The sequence below is a fragment of the Crocodylus siamensis genome, chromosome 5 (genome assembly GCF_052110815.1).
Source record: "Crocodylus siamensis isolate JL-2025a chromosome 5, ASM5211081v1, whole genome shotgun sequence".
Taxonomy (NCBI): domain Eukaryota; kingdom Metazoa; phylum Chordata; order Crocodylia; family Crocodylidae; genus Crocodylus; species Crocodylus siamensis.
The window spans coordinates 141702668-141728689 of record NC_143399.1 but is presented as its reverse complement, the minus strand read 5'-3'; positions in this window follow the sequence as shown (position 1 = coordinate 141728689).

Sequence of the window (26022 nt, the reverse complement as noted above, 5' to 3'; positions counted from 1 at the left end):
TGTGATGACTTAGTGACACAAAGGAATATGCTGATAGGACAGAACATGGACAGTATGACAACCACAGGGAGACTAATCATTGATGCCCAGAGATGAAGAGTCATCTTCAGACCCACAGAAAAGGCAATCCTGGAAGACAATCATCCTGAACTCTGAGGCATTACCAATGATGATTTACATAATCACATGAGCATATAGGGGTGCACCTTAGTGAACCCTCATACACGTGTATAAAAGGGGCCAAACCCTGTTACTGTGAGTATGGCTAGGCAGTAGAGTTAGAAAACTGCAGAGCTCCAGACAACAAGTAGTTAACAGCTAATTAAGTAACAGCCTGCTGGAGACCAAGGGAAGAAAACTAGGTTAAGTACAGACACTCAAAAAATGTGAGGCTAAATCAGTTCAATCGTCACAGGTTAGTCTATGTTGTATAGACTGAACCAATAAGCGAGTGAACAGACATTCACTTTTGATTCCAGAAATACAGCCACATGCCTGCAGTGGCCCAGGCCAGAAGCCAGATGATGCTAGAGCATACCTCCCTGCTCAGCTGGAGCTGACAGCTTGGGTCAAGGCTAACCTGCCCACCCTGTGGTAGGGGGAAGGGTTGCGAGGCAAAAGCATCCTTAGATGCTGGGGGACATTTTACGCATTTACCCACCAGTAAGCAATTCCAGCATAGTGAAAAACAGGATTTTTTTAATGTTTCCTAACTGTAAGCCCTTATTGTACAAGGTATGTAAGATAGCAACATAATGCCCAAGCATAAAAATACTTACAAACAAGCTTAACTTCGAACATAGCTGAAGCTAGTTTTAGAAGGTATGCCTCTGCCCTGCTTTCTGCCTGACTTCAGACTGATATGGCAAACTAACCCTCACAGCTAAAGGATTCAGGAATGTTCAGGCACTTAGACACTTGTGAAAGTGTTTATAGGCTCACAGAATAATATTGGGAAATCATTTTCTTCTTTAAGGCTGCCTCATTAAAAAGATGTGAGCATCTGAAATATGATGTTTAATGCAGTCCAACGTGCATTTGCATGGGACATGAAGACATGAGAAACTGCTTTAATAGGACAAATCTCACACAGAAGAGATTGTTTTTGCCACTAAATGGAGTAATTTTTTATCCAGCTAAATAGATGATCAAAGTAGTTTAAGCGGTGCCCTTTTGGGACTATAGGAGATGTTAACACCTTGCTTTGGAGTAATCTCATATTGCTGTTTAAGGTAGTGAGTTGATTTGTGTCTGAAGTATAAGTAGAGTTGGCACCCTGGGCAAACTCTGTAGGGGCATGGGGGTGGGAAGTCAGGGTTCAGAGAGCAGAGTGGTAGCGGGGGGAGGTGGGGTGTGGAGCATGGTTCTGAGAGTGGGGGTGGGAAGTGGGGTACAGCAGTTTTCCCCATGCTGGGAATGTTAGAATCCGAGTAGGCAGCCCAGCCTGGGTCAACTGCCTAGACTAGTGGTTTTCAATGTTTTTTCTTTTGTGGACCTCTAAATATTTCAAATGGAGGTGTGGACCCCTTTGAACTGTAAGTGTGGGTATTCACATAATTTTGATCATAGTAATCTTTCATAGACTCCTGTGGACCTCCAGGGGTCTATGGATCACAGGTTGAAAACCGCTGGCTTAGACAGCCACATCTGCCTTGGGTTTTTGGCTGACAAGCTCTGCCTGAGTTGGTTAATTGGCTGGTTTCTTGATTTGGCTGCTAAGAGCTCCATCTTCCCATTTATTTCCACCTGTGGCAACAACTTTCAGGCCAGCCAACAGTTCTGACCCTGTTTGCTGTGGCAAGCCTCCTGGCTCCTGCACTCTGGCTTTCCTGGTTCCTAACCCTAGTTTTGGCTTGTTTTTGAATTTTGATCTTAAATTTCCCTGTGAATCTGTTTCCTGACTCCTGAATTTGATTTGGTCCTGTTCTTAGACTCACCCCTATGGATTGTCTAGCTAGCTCAGCGTCTGATCCCCAGATCCTGACCCTGGCCTTTGTTGTACAGTCTGCCCCTGGATTTCCCTCTGGACCTTGTTATTTGGCTCCTAAATTCTGAATCGGCCCCTGGCCCCCAGCCATCTCTCAGTGGCCTAAACATTAAATCAGACCACCTATGCCTGGTCCCTTATAGGAAACTCCTAAACAGACCCTGGCTGAGCTGCTGCCACCACCATGTATTCTGCTCACCTCTGCTGTTGTTTTAAAGCAGAAGCAGCAGCAGCCATGGACTGTTTAGGAGTTTCTGGCATGGAAGCCTAGCACAGATACAAGAATTAAAAACTGGTAAACTTCTGGGGTCTGGACTCCATTGGGGGTCAGGGTGATTCCAGTGCTCCTCCTAACTTTGTACCTGGGGCAGGTGCCCCTCTAACCCCTAGTTACTCTACTGAGCTGTGCTTACACATTACATCGATAAAATGATAATCCAAAATTAATGTCAAATTTATCAGGCAGGTGCCTGATGAGGGCAGCCGTTTTGGGAACCCTAGGTACATAAAGGCTGCAGTTGGCTGCTGCCAGCCCAGACAGAAATATTGCCTGGCTGAGTGGCAAGGAACATCTAGAGGTGAGAGCAGGAGGCTCTTGGTCTTGGGTATGACCTAAAAATACACCCTGCCAGGGAAGGATGTCCTGGCGGGGCTCTTAGCCCTGTGGGAGCCTCCAGGAAATGCCAGGCCAGTTACCTCCGTGGTGAAAGGTGGGTAGGGGTGCCTTATCCCCAGCCCCCACCATCTGGTGGGTAATTCTGAGAGCTAAGGGAGTAGTGGGAGCCAGATCCTGGAGACCCCAGAGGGGGCAGTATGTAGAGAGTTGGGAGGCCCCGCACAGAGTAGTGCTGAAGTCAGAGTAGACTTGAAGGGCTCTGCATGTGAAGGGGCTGAGTAGGGCTGAAGTGTGAGTAGGCCTGAAGGACAGTCCTAGGGGTGCGCTGAGTAGGGCCTAATGGGATTAAGCCTGAAGATGAGCACAACGGCCAGCCCCGTGAAAAGTTGATTGCAAGCTTGACCCCAGGGTGGGCCATCGTGTAGAGTTGCCTGGTGAGGGACTTGGGACAGAATTAGCCCAGGGTATGGCACAAGGCCAGACCACGTAGAGTAGGGAAACTCGTGGGAACCAAAGGACTGTGTGGCGAGACTAGTATGTGCATAGTGAAGCCTGATGGCCCAAGAGGGGCTGCTCATGGAGAAGCAAGGGCAGTGGAGTGTGGCTCAGTAATGGGCGGTATGCCAGAGGCCCCAGTGAGAGTGGGGCAGAGTATAAGAGGCCTCCTCTGAGAGGGGAGGTGGTATGAATGTGTGGGTGAGTGGAGCCTAACTTTGGACTAGGTTTGCTCCAGTCTCAGGCCTGGGAGCAATACTAATCTGAATGCCATCTGCAAGGCATGGGCTGCAATGCAGGGAAGGTTTGGAGCCTCAGATAGCATTCCCTGGCATCGGGGCAGCAATGGGCAGTCTCCTGCATTATACCATCAGATTCTGGAAACAACAAAGTCATGGCAGGTGAGATTGGGCAGACTGCCCCATAGAGACAGGTGGGTGGGCCAGCAGGAGATTCAGCCCCAAGAGCTGCCTCCTATCACAGGTGCACAGTCGAAAAACCAAACTTTTGCCCCCTCCACACACACGCAAGGTCAGTGGTACATATTACCTAAACATCACCCAAGATGCTGCATATCCTGGGTGTCAAGTCTGGTAGGTAATGTCCTGCCCCTGGACTTTTGGTCGTGGTTCTGAAATGGAATGTGATGAAGTTCAGAATGCATGCAAGATTGAAGGAAGTCATGTAACCTCTCACTCCAAAGTTTCAAACTACTTGCAAAAAACTTACCATTACAGTGATGCTGCAGCTGCCATTGGGAGTTATTTCCACTGCTGTGGCAGCACATGACGGGGGTGTGGGGGTCACAGGTGGAGGATACATGGGGAGGTGGGAAGACAGGAGGATACATGGGTGTGGGGGGAGGACATACACTATAGATGGCAGGGTGGGTGGAAGAATTAAGAGGGGTTAGAAAATTAAGGGATTCATAGATATTAAGGTTGGAAGGGACCTCAATAGATCATCGAGTCCAACCCTCTGCATAGACAGGAAAGAGTGCTGGGTTCAGATGACCCCAGCCAGATGCCCATCCAACCTCCTTTTGAAGACCCCCGGGGTAGGTGAGAGCACCATCTCCCTTGGGAGCCCATTCCAGACCTTGGCCACTCTAACTGTGAAGAAGTTCCTTCTAATGTCCAGTCTAAATCTGCTCTCTGCTACCTTATGGCCATTATTTCTTGTGACCCACAGGGGCACCTTGGTGAGCAGAGCCTCACCAATTCCCTTCTGTGCCCCCATGATGAATTTATAGGCAGCCACAAGGTCACCTCTCAACCTTCTTTTGTGGAGGTTGAAGAGATCCAGATGCTCCAGTCTCTCTTCATAGGTCTTGGCCTGCAAGCCCTTAACCATACGAGTGGCCCTTCTCTGGACCCTCTCCAGGTTATCCACATCCCTCTTGAAGTGTGGGACCCAAAACTGCATGCAGTATTCCAACTGCAGTCTGATCGATAGAGGGGAAGTATCACCTCCTTGGTTCTGTTTGTCATACATCTGCTGATGCATGATAAAGTGCAGTTAGCTTTTTGATGACTTTGTCACTGTCGAGTATCGCTGTCCCCTGTGGACCTGACGGTTGCTGCCTAGGGTGTTATCAACCATAACTGGGGATCTTACACGCGTATGTTTCACCTGCCACGACTTGATGTTAATGGAGTTGGTTCAGGTACCTTCACCTGTAGTCCAATTATTAGTCTCACCGAGGTCCCGAGTTTCTGAGGGCTCCGCCGCCCCTACACCCTCGCCCGTTCCACCAGGTGGTGGCCAGCCAATTGGTCCGGCCACGTGTCCTCAGTTCCTCTTGAACAAACAACAAAAGAAAGGGCAAAATGAAAACATGAAAATAGAGAAGGCTCTCCTGGCCTGTGTCACTGCTCCACTGCAGCCACACTTGAAATCAAACCTGACCTTCGTCGGCTCTCTTGTTGGCTCTCTCTCTTTCTCTGAGAGCCCCTTGTAGAGCTTGCCACGATTTCTCTTAACAACTTAAGTCTATACTATTGGCTTGTGCCACTATTACATGTACTAAGGTACCCCAAAGTCAATGGTAACCGTCTATTAGGGTTATTACGGTACCCTTCTCTCACGGGGCTCAGCCAGCTCCCAGCGGTAAACAGTTCTACTCCCTGCAGGGACCAGCAAACTGGGTTCCAAAACCCCCCTGGGGTTTTGCTCTCTGCCAGAGGCTCCTACCAGCATTCAATGTTGCTTTTAAAGTTTCCTGCAGCATGTGCTGGTGTGCTCCACCTCCTCCTTCTCCTCTTTCCGGTTCTGCATTGTTGCTTCCTGCCTGTCCTGGGCGCTTCTTTATACTGGCAGGGGAATTATCGGCCCCTCCCTTCCCGACACACCTGGATAAGGGGCGTCTCTGCTGGGCTTCTTGGGGCTGTGGACCCGGGGCCGCTAAACCTTTGATTAGCCTGTAAGTCTTGGAGCCTGGTGGCTCCTTCTCGCTCTCACAGTCATACTGCTGACTCATGTTCATCTTGGAGTCCACTAGGACTCCAAGCTCCCTTTCTGCTTCCTTGCTACCGAGTGGGTCATTTCCTAGGCAGTAGGTGTGCTGGACATTTTTCCTCCCTAGGTGCAGCACTTTGCATTTCTCCTTGTTAAATCGCATTCTATTGTTTTCTGCCCATTTGTCCAACCTATCCAGGTCTGTCTGTAGTTGTTCCCTGCCCTCCGGTGCGTCCACTTCTCCCCACAGTTTTGTACCATCCGCAAACTTGGACAGAGTACACTTCACTCCCTCGTCCAAGGTACTGATGAAGACATTGAAGAGTATCCGTCCAAGGACCGAGCCCTGCGGGATCCCACTGCCCATGCCCTTCCAGGTTGATACCGACCTGTCCATCACCACCCTGTAGCCAATTTGCCACCCACTGGACTGTGTAATCATCCAAGTCATAGCCTCTTAACTTGTTCACCAGTATGGGGTGAGATACCATATCGAAGGCCTTCCTGAAGCCTAAGTAAATGATATCAACCCCTACCCCTGTGTCGGTGTTTTCTAACCTGGTCATAAAAGAGACTAGATTAGTCAGGCATGACCTACCTGCTATGAACCTGTGCTGGTTTCCCTTCAGCATAATTTTTCCTGTTGGGGTCTCACATATATGAGCCTTAATAATCTTTTCAAAGACTTGGCCAAGGATGGAGGTGAGACTGACTGGCCTATAGTTGCCTGGATTCTCCTTCCTCCTCTTCTTGAAAATAGGGACTACACTGGCCCTTTTCCAGTCCTCCGGGACCTGTCCCGTGCACCACGAGTGCTCAAATATTCTTGCCAGTGGCTGTGCAATGACACCAGCCGGTGCCTTCAGTACCTTCGGATGGAGCTCATCTGGGCCTGCTGACTTAAACACATCCAGTCCTTCCAGGTGACTCTGCAACATCTCAGGATCAATGCTTGGTAGTCTGGTGCCCAGCTGTTGCCTCTCTACAATCCCATTGTGAGACTTGTCTTGCTCCTCGTTTAGGAAGACTGAGGCAAAGACCTCACTGAGGAGTTCAGCCTTGTCCTCCCTGTCTGTCACCAATTGCTTTTGTCTGTTCCGTAGTGGTCCTATTCCATCCTGGGCCTTCCTTTTACTCTCTATATATCTAAAAAACAATTTTTTGTTATCCTTAACTTGGGATGCCATCCTCAGCTCCATGGTAGCTTTGGCCTTTCTAACTGCCTCCCTAGAACTGCGAGCTGAGGAGGTATACTCCTCTTTCGTAATTTCTCCGTTTCCACTGCTTATCCCTTTTTGCCCTTATGCTGCTCTGGATTTCACTGGTCAGCCAAGGAAGCCTCTTGGCCCCTTTCCCCCCACATCGGAATCATCTCCCTCTGCTCGAAGCATTGCGTCCTTAAGGCACAGGTACCCTTCCTGGGCTCCCATCTCACCAAATCTCTTACTCTGCAGTGCATCATTCACTAAACGCTTGAGTTCGCTGAAGTCAGCCTTCCTAAAGTCTAACACTTCCACCCTACTAGTTACCTTTCCCACTCTGTCTCCTAACAGATGTCAGGGTAGTTAAGTTCCCCATGACTACCACCTCCCTAGTCTTTATGGTCTCTGAGAGCTGCCTCAGGAGTTCCAAATCTAGTTCTTCCCCTTGGTGTGGGAGTCTGTAGCAGACCCCTACCACCAAATCCCTTTCTCCTTTACCTCCATGTATTCTAACCCATAATCCTTCTACTTTCTCCTCCTCTGATTCTATTTTGATAAGGGTCGATGTATAATGCTCCTTGACAGAGCGTAACCCCTCTTCCTCCCTCTCTCCCAGATTATTTGTCTCCCCCATTATAAAATACTTATAATTGGTCTGAGTGGACTCATCCTGACCTGAACTGTGCCCTGTGAGGGAGAAGGGAGGAGTGAGAAGTGAAGGAAGGTTAAAAAGAACACACAGCAGCACCTACTGGCTAAAGGCTGGAACACAGTGCCCCTTCGTGGCAAAGGGGATTAATTAAAAATCTTTGGAGTTTCTGGATGTTTGCATGAACAAATCCAAAACTGGAGTGGCATAACTGGAGAGCAGTGCAAATTAATGTATTTCCAAGTAGTGTTAGTTTAAGGTGCTGAATGGACTTCAGAGCGGCAGGAAATCCCAGGTCGTACAAACACAAATGCAGTTGCATTGACATAAATGGGAAATATCATTTAATCTACACACACCCCATGATAACAGCCAACTTGGGCAACTTGTACAGTATTCAGTGAGGCCACATTTACATAAGATAAACAACACTTTTCAATGAAGTGCTACGGACAGTGTAGACTTGGAATGCTCATTTGCTTTGGGGAAATGATCATGGATTTTACTTGCAGCCATAGGCGGAGGGAGAAAAAAATGAGGGGGCTGAGCAAGCATGTGCAAGCACTCATGCTTAGCCTCCCCAAATGGGAGGCGTGATGGAGCTGTGAGTGGCTTGTCTTGGGGGTGTCCAGCATGGAAAGGGGGGTGGCAGCTCCTGCCACTGTGTGCACTGTGGGAGGGCATGGGGGGAGTGTACCCCTGGATCTGCATGGGGGGAGGCAGGCTGCCACTGCGGCAGCTGGGGCTGCCCCTGGCTCTTTCCAGTGCAGGGGGGAGTTGGGCTGCACTGCATTCAAGGTGTATGGTGTCAGGATTGGGAGAGCTATGGCAAATTTTGGCATGTCTGCAGCCCCCTCATAGCTCTCCTCCCAGCACTGCTGCCGCCTGCCCCGAGCACAGCTTGGCCCAGTCCTCCACCCCCTTTGGGAAGAGCCCAGCACTGCCCCAGCCCCCAGCAGCAGCCCACCTTCCCCACGCAGATCTGGGGGCACACGCCCCCCATGCCCTCCCAGAGTGTGTGTAGCAGCAGGAGCCGCACCCCCCCGCAGTCCCTGGATGAGCTGCTCATGGCTGTGTCCCATACCCTGCCCTGCCCTGGCTATGCAGTGCCTGCCCCAGTCCCAGCCTTACTCCCACTCACTCCCTACTTCTGCTGCAGTCACCAGAAGTCTTGCGGCCTATTTGCCTTAGGGCCCTACCACTGCCCCACATTTGGCGGGGCTAAGCCCCATTAGCCTCCCCCTTCTGTCACCTATGCTTGTAGCTGATCTTACTTAACTTCTGAGGGTAGCTGATTTTCTTTTTGACCTCATTGAGGCTCCCTTTATATAATGCCTGATTTCCCAAATGCACCCTGCAACCAAATGCACTCTGGGGGTCTGTGGTTTTCCCAGTCTATGATTTTTCTTTTAATTCACAAGACCAGAACGGCTTTCTCCGTGGCAAGAAGTGCTGGAAGACAATTCTGTAAAACAGTATATTCTAGTGCTTATAAGGGAGAGACAAAAGTATGACTTAAGGCATTTCTAATATATCATTTCACACGTACCTAGATGTTTTTCATTGTGTGTACTGAACATCCTGAGAGAATACATGAGAAGAATTTCAACTGGTATTTGCAGTCTCCATATGTGTGTGTGTGTGTGTGTGTGTATGTATATATGTCCTTATTAAATTCAGAACTGAGATATAGAATATCATTTTGAGTTTGCCATACTCAAAATCATACATAAAGTGAAAACATGTAGGAAATAAGCAGTAGTCATTCATCTACTAACCACAGAAATAAAATGAGACATAATGACTTTGAGCACAGGTTTTTTTCCCCAACTTTTTTCATATTCCAACCTTTGGATTCACAATGGTGGGGACTAAAACTATTATGGACCATAGGCTGAATGCTAACAATGATCCCAACCCTGTCATGCTTATTAATGCAAATTACTCTTTATTCCTGTATATAATACCATTTACTTTATGTTGTGTTGACTTATTGGGATTACTTGTATACAACAACCAGTCAAACTTCCATTCCCCATTGTTGTTGTGGACAGCATTCACAATTTTAGGCTACTAAACTAGAATGCACAAAGCAAGCAGTTAAGGCTATCTGAAAAACTCATTTCTGTATAAGTGCGCTGTAGCTGTAGAAATGAATTTGACTCCACGCATTAACTCTACGTTTTCCCTGAGGACTTGAGTTAATTGGAGTAAATTCAAAAGTACCTTATGCTGTGTTAATCATACTGTGCTGATATCCAAAACATTACAATCTATTTTCTTTCTAGGCACTTGGTTATTTGATTTTACTTCAAACTCATGGATGAGAGTCTGGACACAGGTACAATAATTTAAAACAGATTAAGTCAGACACCATAGTGATGAGTATGAACGTGTGCCTGGACATATCCTTCTACCCAGCCTTGTTCACCTTTCACTACAGCTCAGTTACTTCCTTACAAAATGCCCTGGGAAAGGGGGGAAGGAGCTTTGCAGCATGACCTGAAAGTTACCACTTCTGGAACTTGCTGGGGCCAAAGTGGGGTTGCAAGCTGTAGAGAGAGATTTTTTTTTTCACTGAAAGCATCCTCCATCCTGCCTCAATTGATAAATTGCCATGGTATCACAGGAAGAGAGAGGCAAAGTTTGTGGATCTTGTATCCCTAATCCAGCCATCTCAGTCCAGGGCATCCCCAAAGACACCTGGCTGTTTCCTTTTCAGTCTTTCCTGTTTTTCAGCCACCAGAACTCTACAGCTGCCCACGTGTCTCCAATCACATTCTTTCTCCCCAAGCTCTCCAGGAGCCTGCTTGTTAGCCTGCTTTCCCACTTCTGGCTCCATCTCCTCTGGACCCCTCCTGGGTGTTGGCCATCTCACCTTTGTGTCAACGAAGCTATTCAAGACTGTGGATGCTAGAAAGTCATCTTGGTAGTGTTGGAGTGATGTTGTAGCCTGATGAAGAATGCTTTGCATCTGAAAGCTTGTTTAACTTCAGGAGGCCATATTGTGTCTTGTCACATGTGAATCAAAGGATCTGTTTACTGTCTCTCTTTCCCATTCATTTCCCAAGTACTAACTTTTTGGGGGAAACTCGGTGTAACAGGGCCCCTACTCCATTACTAGAATGGGAAGGGGATACAGAGGTACTTGGCCCTTTTCCCCTCCTACACCCCCCTCCCTACACCTTTTCCTCTCATACCTTTTGTGATTCCAGAGCCACTGGCCATCATCTTTGACAAGTCGTGGTGATTGAGAAAGGTCCCGGATGATCAGAAAAGGGCAAACATAGTATCCATATTTAAGAAAGAGAAAAAGGAGGATTCAGGGAACTACAGGCCAGTAGCCCCACCTTGGTCCCTGGGTAAATCATGGAGCAGATCCTCAAGGAATCCATTTGTAAGCACTTGGAGGAAAAAAAGGTGATTAGGAACAATCGGTGTGGATTCACTAGGGGCAGGTCGTGCCTGACCAACCTGATTGCCTTCTATGATGAGACGACTGGCTCTGAGGATGTGGGAACACCAGTGGATGTGATATACTGTGATTTTAGCAAGGGTTTTGATATGGTCTCCCACAACATTCTCACAGGCAAGCTGAGGAACTATGGGCTGGATGAATGGCTCAGAGGGTAGTAATGGGCTCAGTGTCTAGTTGGCTGTCCAGTGATGCTCACTTCCAGTTGAGTCCTGCACTGCATTTCATTGCTTCTCCCTGGAAATCAGAAGTGAAAAGGAAGGAAAAAAATCCAAATTAATGCAAGAGCTTAATTAAATGTTTTTTTAACCTTACTGGTACAATTTGTTTTTTGGGTGAAAGTTCAGGCATGACTTTATTGAAGCTATACTAGTGTGCTCCTGTTTTGAAAGACTCCTACACTTCTCAGTGGAAATTTTGTATGCTGAATTTAAGCTAGAGCAAACTGCTAAGTTTGATCTATGAGCCACCAGGTGTAGGATATTTATTACAATGAAAATGCTGGCAGACCTTTAGCTTCAGCAGCAGGATTGGCACAGCTATGATAAAACAAAATGATAAATTAAAATATCTGTGCTGCATCCTGTGGCTGGTTGGTTCCTGGGAGTATAACCTGTAGCCTGTTAGGAAGAATATAAAGAGCTTCAATTAGCACAAGATTGGTAACAGCCCATGTTGCTTTCCAGCATAAGCTTCATGTATGAGCAGGCACTTAAAATAGTTTTAAAAATGTTCTTTTTCAATACCAAAAGAAAGACAGAGGGAGACTACAAAAGAAGGCTCCACCGCTCATACCACTTCCTCCCCCCCCCCACACAAAGTATCTATATAATTAGCTTCCTAGGGCATTTTTACATGTGTTCTGGGAGTTGTGGGGGGAGGCACTTTAATCAGAGTGGCTCCAAGAGCCACTTTAATTAAAGTACCCAGGATGTCTTATGTGTCAGCATCCTCACACTACAAAATGGTGGCAAGGGCGCTTTTAGCTAAAGCTTGTTGAATGAGCTTGAGATAAAGTGCCCCTGCACATTCTTCCTAAAGCCATTTTCACATCTCTGGCCTGCAGGCAATAATGAACTGCCTGCCTTAGGTCAGATGAAACCTAATATCTCCAATAGGATCTGTGGCTGAGGTGTATGCAGGAGAGTTTCTCCCACTGTCATTTTGTTACAGAAATAATGAAGGAAAGGGTGACTTGTAGTCTGTAAGTACTTACATGGTAACAAATCTGATAATAAAGGGCTTTTCAATCTAGCAAAGAAAGGTAGACCCAAAGTTACTGATTGGAAGCTGAAGATAGACCTAGAAATCAGGTGGAATGTTTTTAACCTTTGGAACAACTTACCAAAGTCTATGCTGGCTTCCTCATCATTAGAAAAATATTAATCAAGATTTGGATACACTTTCCTAAAAGGGATGTCCTAGGTCAGTGGGAATTAATTCAGATCAGAACTATAGTCTGCGCTATGCAGAGGTCAGACTAAATGAGTGCTTCTCAACCTGGGTACCATGGCATCCTGGGGTGACTTGAGATCCTTTCAAGGGTACCACAGGGTGCTATGCAATGTTAGCAGTGTTAGGTATACAAACATAATTCACAACATAAACCCAGAGATTTCAAATATGAATCCATAGCATTAAAGACATTCTGACCTGGTGAGATCTTTGAGTTCTTTGCAACACAAGAATTGCTCTATTGTTATTTTATAGTTGGTTTTTTTTATGTGAAGTCTAAGAATGAGCATTTTATGAGGGATGCCTCAAGTCTAGAAAGTATGAAAACTTTTAGATGATTGAAAGTTCACAGGATTAGATCATAATAGTTCTTTAGAGCTGGAAAAATCTTTGAATATATAGTATTGTCTGACTACTTGATTAAAACATCCCTGGGTGAAAAAAATACTTAGGGGAGCCGCGATGAATCTTGTAGAGCCTTCTCTTAATTCTCCTGTCTAGGGAGTAGGGTTTACTAGCCTGAAGAGATGGGAGGAACATAACTCCTTTTAAGTGGCAGGAGAAAACCATGGAAAATGTGTAGAAGCTTTCCCCTTCCCCCTAAGTCCTAAGCTTTGCTTGTCCATACTCAAGAATCAGTAGATTCTTAAATGAAAACAGTGCACATTTTGACATCATTTGACATATAATTAAGTCCATTAATGCCAGATTATTACATAATTAAGAGAAAAGACCACCACTTTGAGAGAGAGAATATAAAAAATGTTGGTTACTGGTGCTTCTTCCTCAGCAGTAATAAAAAATAAAAAAAAAATATTCCTGGAAGTGTAGCAAGAATATGCACATACTCAATGGTGCTGATGTAAAAAGGAGCCAAGGACACCGTATGTCTGCTCTGAAACACAGTATGTTTGTGCTTACATGTCTGTTTAAAAAAAATCAATCTTTGCACATAAAGGACTGAATTTTTAGGGAAAAATCACCCTATTCAGACTTCTAAGAGGAAATTTCATGCAGTGGCAATAAAAATAAATATTCTATTAAAATAAACAGTAGGGGAGTTACTGTCAATAGTGGGCAGGGGGTTGAATTATACTGTAGCAAAACAAGTAATACATAACTAGAGGCCCTCTGTCTGCTTTCATTAGTATGAATTCTGTCACGGATCAAAGGTTGCATGAGGATGAAAGATTGACCCAGATATGGGTTTCTCGCTTAAATGACTTGAGCAGCCCCAAAATATTCTACTTCCTTCCCGAGCCTCAAAGGCAAGCAGTTTTTTAAAGTTGTAAATTTATTTATGAGTGTGTGTGACATAAAGTTTAGCTAGGAATCTGATGTCTAGTTGCAATGGGCACTGTGGGATAGGTAATTGGTTTTCTGTCTCTTGTGCCTTTCTATAAAGTGCCTGCTGTTTTTAGAGAAATGTTATGTATAATAAAGTAATAAAGGGGTTGATATTTATATAGTTAGTGTTGTTGAAAACTAGTATTTTTAGAATATGAGCTTTTAAACAATAGGGTGAAGCACAATATAAAAAAGAGTATCTGTTCATGAGAAATTGCAGTCTGCTTTGTTCATTGTTTGAAGCCTTTGGAGTTGCTTTGCTGAGATGTTGGGGGATATTTTGTGTCTGGTGATGTCCAGTAGGACTGGAGCAAATGCAATAGACGCCAAATTCAAAGAAGTCCACAGTTATGTGGCTGTTTGAGATTACAGGAAACTAGATTCAATGACATAAGTGGTCTTGTCCAGTTCTATGTTTTGTATAAAATGTTCTGGTGTTTCTTGGGTTTTTTTAGATTTGGAACACCTTCAGCCAGCGTCTTCTGTGTGTGGGGTGACTATTTTACACTGGATTATGCTATATAACTTGAATCTCCAATTTTGGGATATTTATTACCTCTGTTTGACAGGGATCCTCCAGTAACATCAGTACAGAGGCTTCTATGTCATAACCTGCCTGTGTTTTGGCATAGGAACATAGTTATTTGTCATGCTTACAGGCTGAGCTGTATGTTAAATGTCTCTTCCCTTTTTGATTTTTGCTCTTTTCATTTCTTTTTGGGTAAAACTTTTTGATCTGACCACTCACCACTGCTACATGGTGTGTCTGGGCTGAAGCCTCCCTACTTACAACCTTCTTAACATGATAGTCAGCCCTGTTTGCCACATGAACTTCTCCTCCAGGAGCCGTGAGAGGCTGATTGAGGGGGCTCAAGTGGAATTTCTGTAAAACAAACCATTCACTCAATGGTACATAACAATTGGAGACCAGGGCCGAAACAAATGACTACATTTTCGTTGTTCGTCTTTTTTCAGACTCAAGACACCCCTTAGAAAATGCCACCTCTTAGATTTCACTTAATTTTTTGTTTTTTTTTCTTTTACTACAGAAGAATAAGAGCAATTTTTCTCTTGCAAAGAAGTCTAAGACCACAACAAGTCAGAATGTTTCTGACACAATGGATTTCTAGTTGAAATCTCTGGGGTTGTCTCGTGAAGCACACCTACCAGTGTGCTAACAGTGGCACCCTTGAAAGGATCTCAAGGCACCCTGCTGGGTACTGCAATACCCTGATTGAGAATCACAGGCATATATGTATGTTTCCTCCTACCTGATCCTTAACCTTTCCTTGCAAACTCTGGTAAGTTCCCCCCAGCTTAGTCATTTCTGGCTTGGAGAGTCAGCCTGTTTGCTGCAGTTTTTCCCTCTCTGACTATGTCAGCATCCTCCTCTATAAAGCAGCTGCTGAGAACCCAGAATAACCTCCCTTGTTCCTGGGGTTCTTTTTATTAGCAGCTTCTGGTCTTCTCGATCTCAAGGCTTTTAGTTCTGGCAACCTAGTCTTGTAAATCTGCTTGGCACCTGGAAAATAGCATCTTCAAACTTAATGGCCTAGTACGTTAGCTCCATTGAATTTATTTATACCAAGTGTATTTCTAATGTCTTTCACTTTCTGGTTTTTGTCCCCCTATAACTACTCCTTTGACTTATGTCCACAAGGGAGGCAGACTAATATCTACCTCAGTTTACCTGTTTGACATATCATCTTGAGAATATATATATTATTGCCTTCATTCTCCACACAATTAAAATCTTACCATATTGCAGTCTGTTTCTGCCGCTCTGACCAATAGACAGTTACTAACTGATTTGGGGAAACCCATTCTTATAAAACATAAGTTAATAGGCTGGCACACAATAACCCTGTGACCTCAAGAGTGTAAGTGTGGCCCATAAGCTACCTTTTGTGCCCTTCTAATGACTTGTTGTGAATTTGGACTGTAGGATCTGGCCTTTTGGAGGGAAAAGGATACCTTTAGAAAACAATGTTAAAATGGATTTTTTTTTTAAAGTTATGAGTTAACCATTTCTTTTTATATGCTCAAGGATCCCTTACCACAGCTGACAATATTGGGTGTGCATTTCTTATTTTTGTTTTAATTTGGGAAGTAACTTAAGCCAACTTGTTATCTGAATATTTAAAACAAAATATATTTAAGCAGATAGTGTCTTTTTAGGGACCCCAAGTGAATTTACTGTTCTGCAGTAGTTATTCCCAATATTATTCTTCATTACTTGAAAACAAAATGCAGGATAATAACATATTAGCAAGCTGTTAATCAAAGATAACATTACAGAATAATCTCTCTATCTCTTGAATTTCCTCTTGGAGGAAACTTGCCACTTCTTGTGTCAAGAGAAAGGTAATTAGTCATGTTAGTTTGAAAGTCAGGTAGAAGGCAGGGTCTTGTCTCTGTGTTAACATGGTCCCTCTCAATTTCCCTCCCACCCACCATCAGCAAGATGAGTTGTACTGTGTGCCCCGAAATAACATATTTAAGTCTTCTCCTATTTTCTTCCTCTTAGTCCAAAATATTCAACTCAAGGGGCTTCTCACAGAGTGTTATGATGGAATTTCTCTTGCTAATATCCAAAGAGACTTTGGGAACAAGACCTTTCTCTGATACCAGCAATGGCATTATTGCATGGAGAGACCAGATCTCTTGCCAAACTTCTTGCCAAAACACCTTTAAATTCTAATAGGTCGTTGGCACAGGTCCCACAAAAGTAACACAGCACAGAATAAGTGGGCTTCTGCCCTACGTTCATCTTCCAGATGGATTTTTTGTGTGTGTAATCCTGTATATGATGTGTATGTCTTTTAGCAGTCTAGTCTGGAGTTGTCCAGTGTAAACTCTTTGTGATGAACAGGGCACAACTAGACTGAGAATCATCTGCTTCATAGCAATTGATTGTCTGCACTCTTCTGTCCTACTGGAAGTAGGAACTAAATCTCAATAGTTTTATTCCTCTTTCACTGAGGGTGGTGTAATTACCTACCCTGGAAATCTTCAAGAGGAGACTGGACTGGACAGTCACCTTGCTGGAGTCACCTGACTCCAGCTGACTTGCCTGCCTAGTGCAGGGGGCTGGACCCGATGATTTTCCAAGGTCCCTTCCAGCTTCACAATCTATGAATCCATCTTGGTTCAGCTTCCGGTTGCTGCTGGATAAGAATCCACACACATGTAGTTACCACGGACCAGTTGATATGGGGCATAGTCCTACCCACTCTTTTCGCTGCATGTTCATATTCTGCATGTCCATACTCCCATAATAGCTTCATTTTTAAGTCTTAGAATTTTTCCGTATGTCTATCAGTGTTATAAACTTCACACTACATACTCTCTCTCTTTTTTGGAATGTGTTCTTGGATTACTTTTGTAAGCTAAATAGCAGCTACTGAAGATGATTTGATACTTACCTTTGTCAAATGACAAAGGTAAAAACATGGAGTGACTGACCTATGTCATGGAGCAGAAAATAAAAATCAGTGTCTGCTCAGCACTCGCATGGATAACACATTTACTACATTGAGATAAAACCCTCGTTAGAACAATTTTGGTTATATATACATAAAAGATGGGGAGAAGCTTTGCCAGCCTAATTCATCAGTTAATATAACTTGTCATAGCTCCATTGAATAAATTGTTCCTTAGCCACCACGGTGCAATGACATTTTATACAAGTTGAGGAACTCTCCTCATGTTAGTAGAAGTGGTGCTGGGGGTCAGGTAAGATTTGCAATTTGCACTGGTAGATATGACCAATAGCTGTCCATTTTATGGTGAGCTACAGCAAAAGTCTACTGGGACTATATGATGAAGGACTGTTGAAATCAGTAATTAAAAATTTCTTGTTGATAGACAACATCCAAGAAGAAGAGAAATCATTGCTATGGTGTCAAATACCAAGTGTTTCCTGTAACCAACTTAGTTTAGATCTGTGGCTGGAAAAATATTTTTTTTATAATTGTCATATGGGATGTTAATACCACAGGTACTTTGAAACAAAATATTCAAAAGTTGCTATTTTTAATGGCCATGAAATAAGTTGTATTTAATGTTCATTCAGAAACCTCATGTAAATTGGAGATGCTCAATGAAATCTTTTTAGTTCTAAATAACAAAACCTAGTCCACATAACTTTAACCTCTGTACAGGGAACGTATGGGCTGGATTCTTTCATGACCACCCATTTCAAGGTAACTTTAAAATGCATTTTCTTAAGAATGAACAAGCCTAACTTAGCATATCAAACAGAAGTCCTTACAGTTCTGGTGCTAGTCCTGCTGCTTCAGTCAGGGGCTTCAAAGAAGTCAAATCTTCTTTTATGTAGTACCCCAGGGAAGATGGGGAAGTTACTTTCAAAGTGAACTGGGTTTCTAGCAACTTCATTCAAAAGTCACATGAGGCAAAGTTTACAAGCCACCTCTTTATTATGTTGTCAGAAGTACAAGTGAATTACAAGTTACTTAGTTCCATCTTGTTGTCCCTAGGTGAAAAATATATTGTTAAGTAATGACTTTATCCCAAGATAAGCTTTTTGTAAGTTTCTTTAATCTGAATCATAGCATAATATCTCTTATTTCAAACAATATGATACTGATTTGTTAAGTCAAAAGCCAGCAGAAAAATTCACATAAGCATATTCATAGTATTCTTATCCCCTGAAATAAATAGCATAAACAAATCAATTTAGCATATACTTACAATAACATACTGAATAGAGGATAGCAGAATATCATATCAGATGAGTTCCATATAAACATTTCTTGTACAGCCTGTAACTTTATTAGGACTTAAATTAAAAAGTGACGTATACATTCCCCTTATGAATTATAAGAAGGCTATTGTGGCTGGTGGGGGGGCAGTGGCGGAATAACTAAGAGAATGTTTGTAATAAAAGTCCACTGCTGATCTTCAATTTGGTTTAGCTGTTTGAATCTGAGGCTGAAATAAGGTATGTAAGTATTAGCAAGACAGTGTCTTTATGCATATGGAAGCATATATTATATGTCAATCTGGTAGTGGAAACAGACAGTAGTTCTCGGTCTTCATTTCGGTGTAATACTGATGCTAGCAGCCAGTGCTGTACTATAGGAATTATTTGGAGTATTCAGTCTTAAATAATATCAGGATTATATAACATATGTTATATAACATACAGTTATATTAAAGAATTAAGAAATGTATTAATTCTTACGTTACCTAGCAAACCAGCTGTTACTATCAACAACTTGCTAACTTAGGTTGTTTTAAAAAGGGAGGGGGTAATCATACTAATGAAAAGTGTCAGCATGACAGTTTTTGAAAACTAGCTCCATTTATCCATGGAAGAGGTACAAATGCTGTGTATGCTTCATGTGGTACCCAGTGAGGGGCCATCACTTCAATATGTCAGGACCATCTACAAGACTAGTGGTGCATGTACAACTTTCATCCCCAGACAACTGTCATCTTCTCAACTGAGACACCAAGAGAAGAAAGTTGTGGGTATAATGTGCCAACTCCTGGTTTACATATGGCCCACAAGATCACTGAATCCACCTTGCTTGGGGAAGGGAGAAAGTGGCTGGGAAAAGCTGCCACTGCTGTGGTAGCAGACCTGTCGCAATGCCAACCTGCCTGAGACCCAAGTTGGGTTGTTCTGGCCTGTGGTCCTTAAATGTTACCAACCACTTATGCAGACATTTTTTCTGCTCTGAGAAAAAGCCTACCACCACCACAGAGTCATTTAACTTGTTGGTGACGTGTAGGGGGTACACGCGGGTGCACATGCACCCCCTAAGCATGGTGGTGCACCTTCTGCTGCCAACATTACTGGCGGCATCTGCAGGTGGTCCACGATCTCCACTGGTCACCACCGCTGCTGGCGGTGTCTGTGGGTGGTCACTGACAACTGGCCAGCACTCGCCACCTCCACCCCCCCACTGTCAACCAGTGCTATAGCTGCCCGTGGCAGCTCCTCACTTGCCTCTGCCACGCTCCCACTGCCAACAGCACTGCCATCTGTGGGAGCTCTCCATGCCCTCCAGCCTCTGGGGGCATGCGGCATTCATGATTTAACTGAAGTAACTTTGCATTTTGTTTGACATGGGCAAGATGTCTATTAGTTTGAACTTCATGGGGTGTGCTCATTTGACAATGAGGACCTGACTAGTTAGTGTTCCTAGCCTATCTCACTGGTATTAATAGTGTTATTAGCAGCCCTGGATCCAGTCAATTTCAGGGCTTCTGTTAGAATTAAGCCCCCCCCCCCAGGAATATAGTTAACATCAGCGTGGAGATTCATGTTCTCAAGCCTCTCTGTACCACACATCACAGTGTGCCATGTCTGGTCCACACACCATGCCTCCTCTACCCTTCCTTGGTCTCACAGATTTTGTGGGGAACACATGTGACAACAATAAGGTATAGCAGGTTTCATAGTTTGTAGGGTCAGAAAGGATCTGAGCAGATCATCAAGTCCGAACCCCTGCCATGGCAGGAAAGAGTACTGGGGTCAAACGACCCCAGCAAGGTGTTCATCTAGCCCCCTCTTAAAGACCCCCAGGTTAGGAGCCAGCACAACTTCTCCTGGAAGTTGGTTCCAGATCCTAGCTGCCCTGACTGTGAAGTAGCACCTCCTGATATCTAGCCTAAATCTACCCTCTGCCAGCTTGTGACCGTTATTCCTAGTCACTCCTGGTAGTGTTCGGGGGAACAGGGACTCTCCCAATGCCTGCTGGTCCCCTCTGACTAGTTTGTAATAGGCCACTAGATCCCCCCTCAGCCTTCTCTTGTGAAGGCTGAATAGGTTCAGGTCCTGTAGCCTCTTCTTGTAGGGCCTGCCCTGTTGCCCCCTGATCATGCAAGTGGCCCTCCTCTGGACCCTCTCCATGTTGTGCATATCCCTCCTGAAGTGTGGATCCCAGAACTGGACGCAGTACTCCAGCTGCGGCCTGACCAGTGCCACATAGAGGGGGAGGATCACCTCCTTGGACCTACTTGAGATGCATCTGTGGATGCATGACAAGGTGTGGTTGGCCTTCCTGATTACATCTCCACACTGCCGGCCCATGTTCATCTTGGCATCAATGATGACTCTAAGTTCCTTTTCTGCCTCTGTACTGATGAGAAGGGAGTTCCCCAGCCTGCAGGTATGGTGCTGGTTCTTCCTCCCCAGGTGCATCACCTTGCACTTGTCGGTGTTGAATCCCATCCTATTCTCATCTGCCCACCCTTGTAACCTGTCTAGGTCTGATTGCAGCCTATTCCTCCCTTCTAGTGTGCCCACACCTCCTCCTGCACCTCAAGACATGGGATGAGAGCCTGCCAGCATGCCTTGAGGCAGCTGAAGGTACACTCTACAGTCATGCAGCACCTGCTCAGGCAGTAGTTGAGGTGCTCCTTTTGGCATTCCATCTGTTGCCCCCCGCCCGGTAGGGCTTCATAAGCCAGGGCAGAAGTTAAACTGATTCCCTGATGATGGGGGAAGGATGGCCATGGTGCTGTGAAACTGGGAACATCAGAAACATAGTAGCCACTATCCATCATCTAAGAGAGTGCAGAGTTGCAGAATATGGAGGCATCATGGTTGCTCCCCAGCCAGCTGTTGAAGATGTGGGTGAAGCGGCCCTGATGGTCAATGATTTCTTGCAGGATGATAGAGAAGTAGTCTTTGCAGTTTATGAACACCCAGGTGCCTTGGAGTGGGCAGAGGATGGGAAGGTAGGTGGTGTCCATGGCACCTCTGCAATTGCAGAAAGCCTATGTGGCGGAAGCTGGCAACTACTTCCAGTGGGTTGGTGAGGCAGATAAAGCAGTTGGCCAGGATATTCTGGATAGCCCCTCTGGCCATGGATTTACCCATACTAACTGGCTGGCAATGTAGAAGCTGGGGGTGGCTAGCTTCATGATGGCAATAGCCACCTGCTTCTCTGGAGTGAGGGGTGGCAACTTGCTAATGTCCTGGGAAGAAGAGCCAGAGGAACAGAACAGAGGCAAAACATCCAGTAGTGTAACTAAAGAAGGGTGACTGGGGCAGCAGTCCTGGGTGCTGACTTGTGAGAGGAAAGTGGAAAATAAAGAATAAATAATTGTGATTAGAATGTGAAGAAATAGGTCCTTACCCAGCAAAGAGATTTATATCTATATCTACTCCTGTGTGGAGTTCCACTGACTTCAATGGGGCATTTTTGGGGGATATTGGCCGTTTTTCTTCTTCCTTTTGTATGGTGTCAGATATCAACTTCCAAATCTATGAGCCACTGTCTGGTATCATCACTCAATGTGCATATTCCATTTACCCCACCTGGGCTTTTGTAAAGATTGCAGCTTTCAATTAAGTGCTGTGCTGTTTGCTTGACACTGCATTCACACAGGGGGCTGTCCAAGATGTTTATCTTTGTGAAGTGTTGTTCTGTCAAGATTGTGCCCAATCGTTTGGTGTTGGTATAAAATGCTGTAGGAACAGGTCTGAACTTTCCCAGTGGTTGGCCCACTCCATTGCTGCCCATAGGTTTGGTTCAGCATCCCCAGTCTATCCCAGAAGCTTGTGGGATTCATGTATAAAGAGTTTCTGACTGTTAAGCTTCCATCTGCTTGAGTCTTCAGTTAGCAGCTGATGAGCAGGTGATTTTTGTCATTTCTTGCCACTTGTCAGTAATGATGTTGGGGTCTGTCATCTTGTATTACTTGATCCAGTGCCTGAGAGTACAGGGAGTACATGTGTGTATGGTGTGCAGCCTGTTATGAGTCTCAGTGCACTGTTAAGTACAGTGTCAAGCTTTTTAGCGTGACACTTTCTGGGCCATATAGGAGCATAGTATTTTGCTGGGGCACATACCATTGCAAGTGTGGTGGTTCTGAGCACTTTCAAGTTGGCATCCTATGTCATACTGGCTAAACATCTTAAGGCAGCTACCTATCCAGAGACATTACTTCTGAGCTTCTGGATGTGAAGTTTATAGGTGCGGGAATGGTTAAATGTGACTTCAAGGTAGGTTGGGGTATGCTCATTGGGAAGGATGTGGTTGCCTACTCTGGTATTCAGTATGGTCTTAGCTTGATGATTGTCCACATGGAAGACTGATGATAGTGATTTATTGATGCTCAACTTTAAGCACCAGTTGTGGAGATAGCAACGAGTTCCATGTCAGTACTTGATATCTTTTTTTCAATTCTGTCATGTCTGTTCCTTGAGCTACTATGGTGACATTTGTCAGAGTGTATGTGTTGCTTAGATACTGTATGTGGGAAGTCTGAGGCATATACATTGAGAAGTATTGGTGATAGCACTGACCTTTCTTTGGAGTTCATACTGTGCTTTTTTCTCCTTGGCTGGTAATGAGTTTGAACGATCTTCTGTAGATCATGTTTGTTTTAAAAGTGCATAGCTTGCAATCAGGTATCATAGAGTGCAGTTTATATTTTGAGGCCTTGGTGCCATATGGTGTCATAGGTGGCTGTAAGGTCAATAAAGACTGCACTTGTTTTCTGCCTCATTTCATATCTGTTTTCTATGTCAGGTATAAGCAATGTAACTTTGTCAGTGGTACACTGCTTTTTCTGAAAGCCAGCTTGTTCTTTTGGGAACTTGGGGGTCAGTGATGTTCTCTGTTCTGTTCAAGATTATGTGGTCCATGAGTTTGTATGTAAATGCAGAGTAATGAGATGAGTTGTTAGCTCTTGGATCCTCTGGTGGTTTATTGAGTTTCAGGATAGCAATGACGTCAGCTTTTCTCCAGAATTTTGGAAGTCTGTTATTTTCTAGACACTTATACATGAATTTCTGAAGCCAACTTTTACTGTTTCACAAGCTTGGTGATAAACTCTGGGAATATCTTATCTGGTGTAGCAGCTTTGCCAGTCTTGATCACTTTTTAATAGTTGTGTCAAACTTCTTGTCTGAGATAGAGGCAGTTTAAATTAAGCTTGATGTTGGGTGATTTTTTTTTTAAGTTGTTCACGAGTCAGGTGTCTAATAATTTCTATGCGTTTCTTACCTAGGTTGCTGTACTTGCTGTCGCTGTTGTTGCACAGTATTTCATGATGGAATTTGCTGACATAGGGCAATGTCATTTTTTGCTGCTGGTTAATGATGCACTATGCTGATTTGTTAGTGAGCCCTATCAAATTCTTGTATGGTAGTGAGCTCTCTCTCCTTTTTGATAGTGTTCAGTGTGGTAGCCAGTGGTTCTGTAATTCTTTTTGTAGTTGCAGGGTCATTATATTGCTTGATGATGTTAGAGCTTTTCGCATGGCTTGTCTCAGCATGGCACATAACGGCTTCTATAGCCTCTAGGTATACACATTGGCTCTTTCAATAAGGCAGTTTGTATTGTAGCCTTGATCAATGTTAGTTTCTGGTGGATCCTCTGATTGGTTTGCTCTCTTGTTGGTCAGCCTTTGGTATTTCTGCCAGTCCATCTTCGAAAAATTCCATCTTGGAGCTAGTCTGGATGGTGTCGGCTGAAAATCATATTGTCAATGCTGATGAGTGAGGGTCTGTGCTGAGATGATGGAAACTTGTCAAGTAATTTTCTTATTGGTATTTTACTTGAGTTGCCTTCCATTAGGGAAGATCTGGGTTTATTCAAACATTCCAGCATCCAGAGTAGAAAATATGTGGCTCCTGCAAGTTGTATAATTCAGGGTTGCCCAGAGACAAAGATTGTCTCCATTGCTTGATGTTTGATAGTTAAAACCATCTGCATATAAGGTTGCCTGGTCATAAATAGGTAGGGATGTAATTGACAACATGGCAGAGGGTGGCTTGTATATATTTGTGGGAGCAGGGAGCCCTGTGGGGGGTGAACTGGGGAAGAAAGCCCCTTAGAATACCCACGAGCAGCATGGGGAGGCTATGTAAAAGACTGATGAGAGCTGGAGATGATCCCCACATACCTTCAGGGGCAGCAGTGGTGGCAACAGCAGAGAAGTGGCAGGAGTGGCGGCAGCCACACTTTACAAGTTCCTGTTCGGGCTGCATAGGTGGGTGTGCAGGAACTGCTGGTATAACTGGAAGTCCGGTGCTGGCAAGAGACAGAGCAGGGCGTGGCGTGGAACCAGGACCATGAGGTGCACGGTGCTGGAAACAGGATCCGCAGCTTTGGAACTGGTGAAGGAAATGGAGCCTTGTCCCAAGAGCACAGCGGAGCACTGGGCAGCAACAGCTCAGGCACCTGGAGAAGTGGTGGGAGCAGCAAAGCCAGTGGAACACACCTGCCTGAGATGAAAACGAGCACATAACCCTTCCTCCACAGTGACAACATCCAACAACATGTAGATGAAGACAGAGCCGGCCTTTCTTGGGGACATGTAAGTGATGTAAATGGACTTTTGCCTCTGTATGTGGACCTTAACTGTTAGTAAGAATGCTGCCGGTCAAGTTTATTGAACTGGGTAATTGATAGCAGAATCACAGAGGGGATGGATCAAGTAAATTACAGTCAGTGAGACCAGTGGAATTGATGAATTTATTAATTTTGTTGTTACATTGAGAACCAAGGCATGAATTTATCTGGAGTATTAATTTTGCGGGCAACCCCGCATCTGGGTAGGAAATTGGAGTAGTTGGCAACGCAGTGTGTACGAGCATGCTCAGTTTTGCCACTTGGAACTGAATATTATCCATGATGGCAGGAGAATACTACCCCAGGATCTGGAAGTTATCACCACTCCAGCATCCAGTTGGCATGTGGAAGGGAAGAGGGGGCGGAGCCCCAAACGTACCCTGCACAAGGGTGACACCTGGGTTGCAGCATATATAAGCCATGCTGAAGGCCAGGATGTCCAAACCTAAGGGCCAGCTTCCCAGAGGTGTAGGTGCCCACACTGTCCAACATGACCTATATTGGCAGCACCACTTACAATATTGATGATGCTTAGCTATGCTGAAGTGATATCTGCTTAATGTGAACTGATGATTTACTTATTATATCTTATGGGTGTGGCAGGACAAAGTCAATACATTGATATGTTAACATGAACAGTTTCATTTAATATATGCTGCTTGACTAGCTGACAGTAACAAGTTAGCTAACAAAAGAAAGTTTACCTTTTAATATTGTATATTTACAGTGAATCCCACAGATAATTAGGAAGACTCAGGATTAGCTGAATTAATTTGTCCATTTAGTATCTTCGGAGACTGCTATTCCTTTTGTCTTGCAGATTGTTTCATAATTGTGGTTTGAAAACAAGTCTGCATGTCATTTTAATCCTAAAATGATTCCAAGCTGATTTCCAGTTGCCCATAATTTTTTTTGGCAATAGCAGTTACTAGCATGGCTATCTTGCCCATTATTAATTGCACTGAAATATAGTGAAAATGGAGCCAGAGAGCATGTAGGA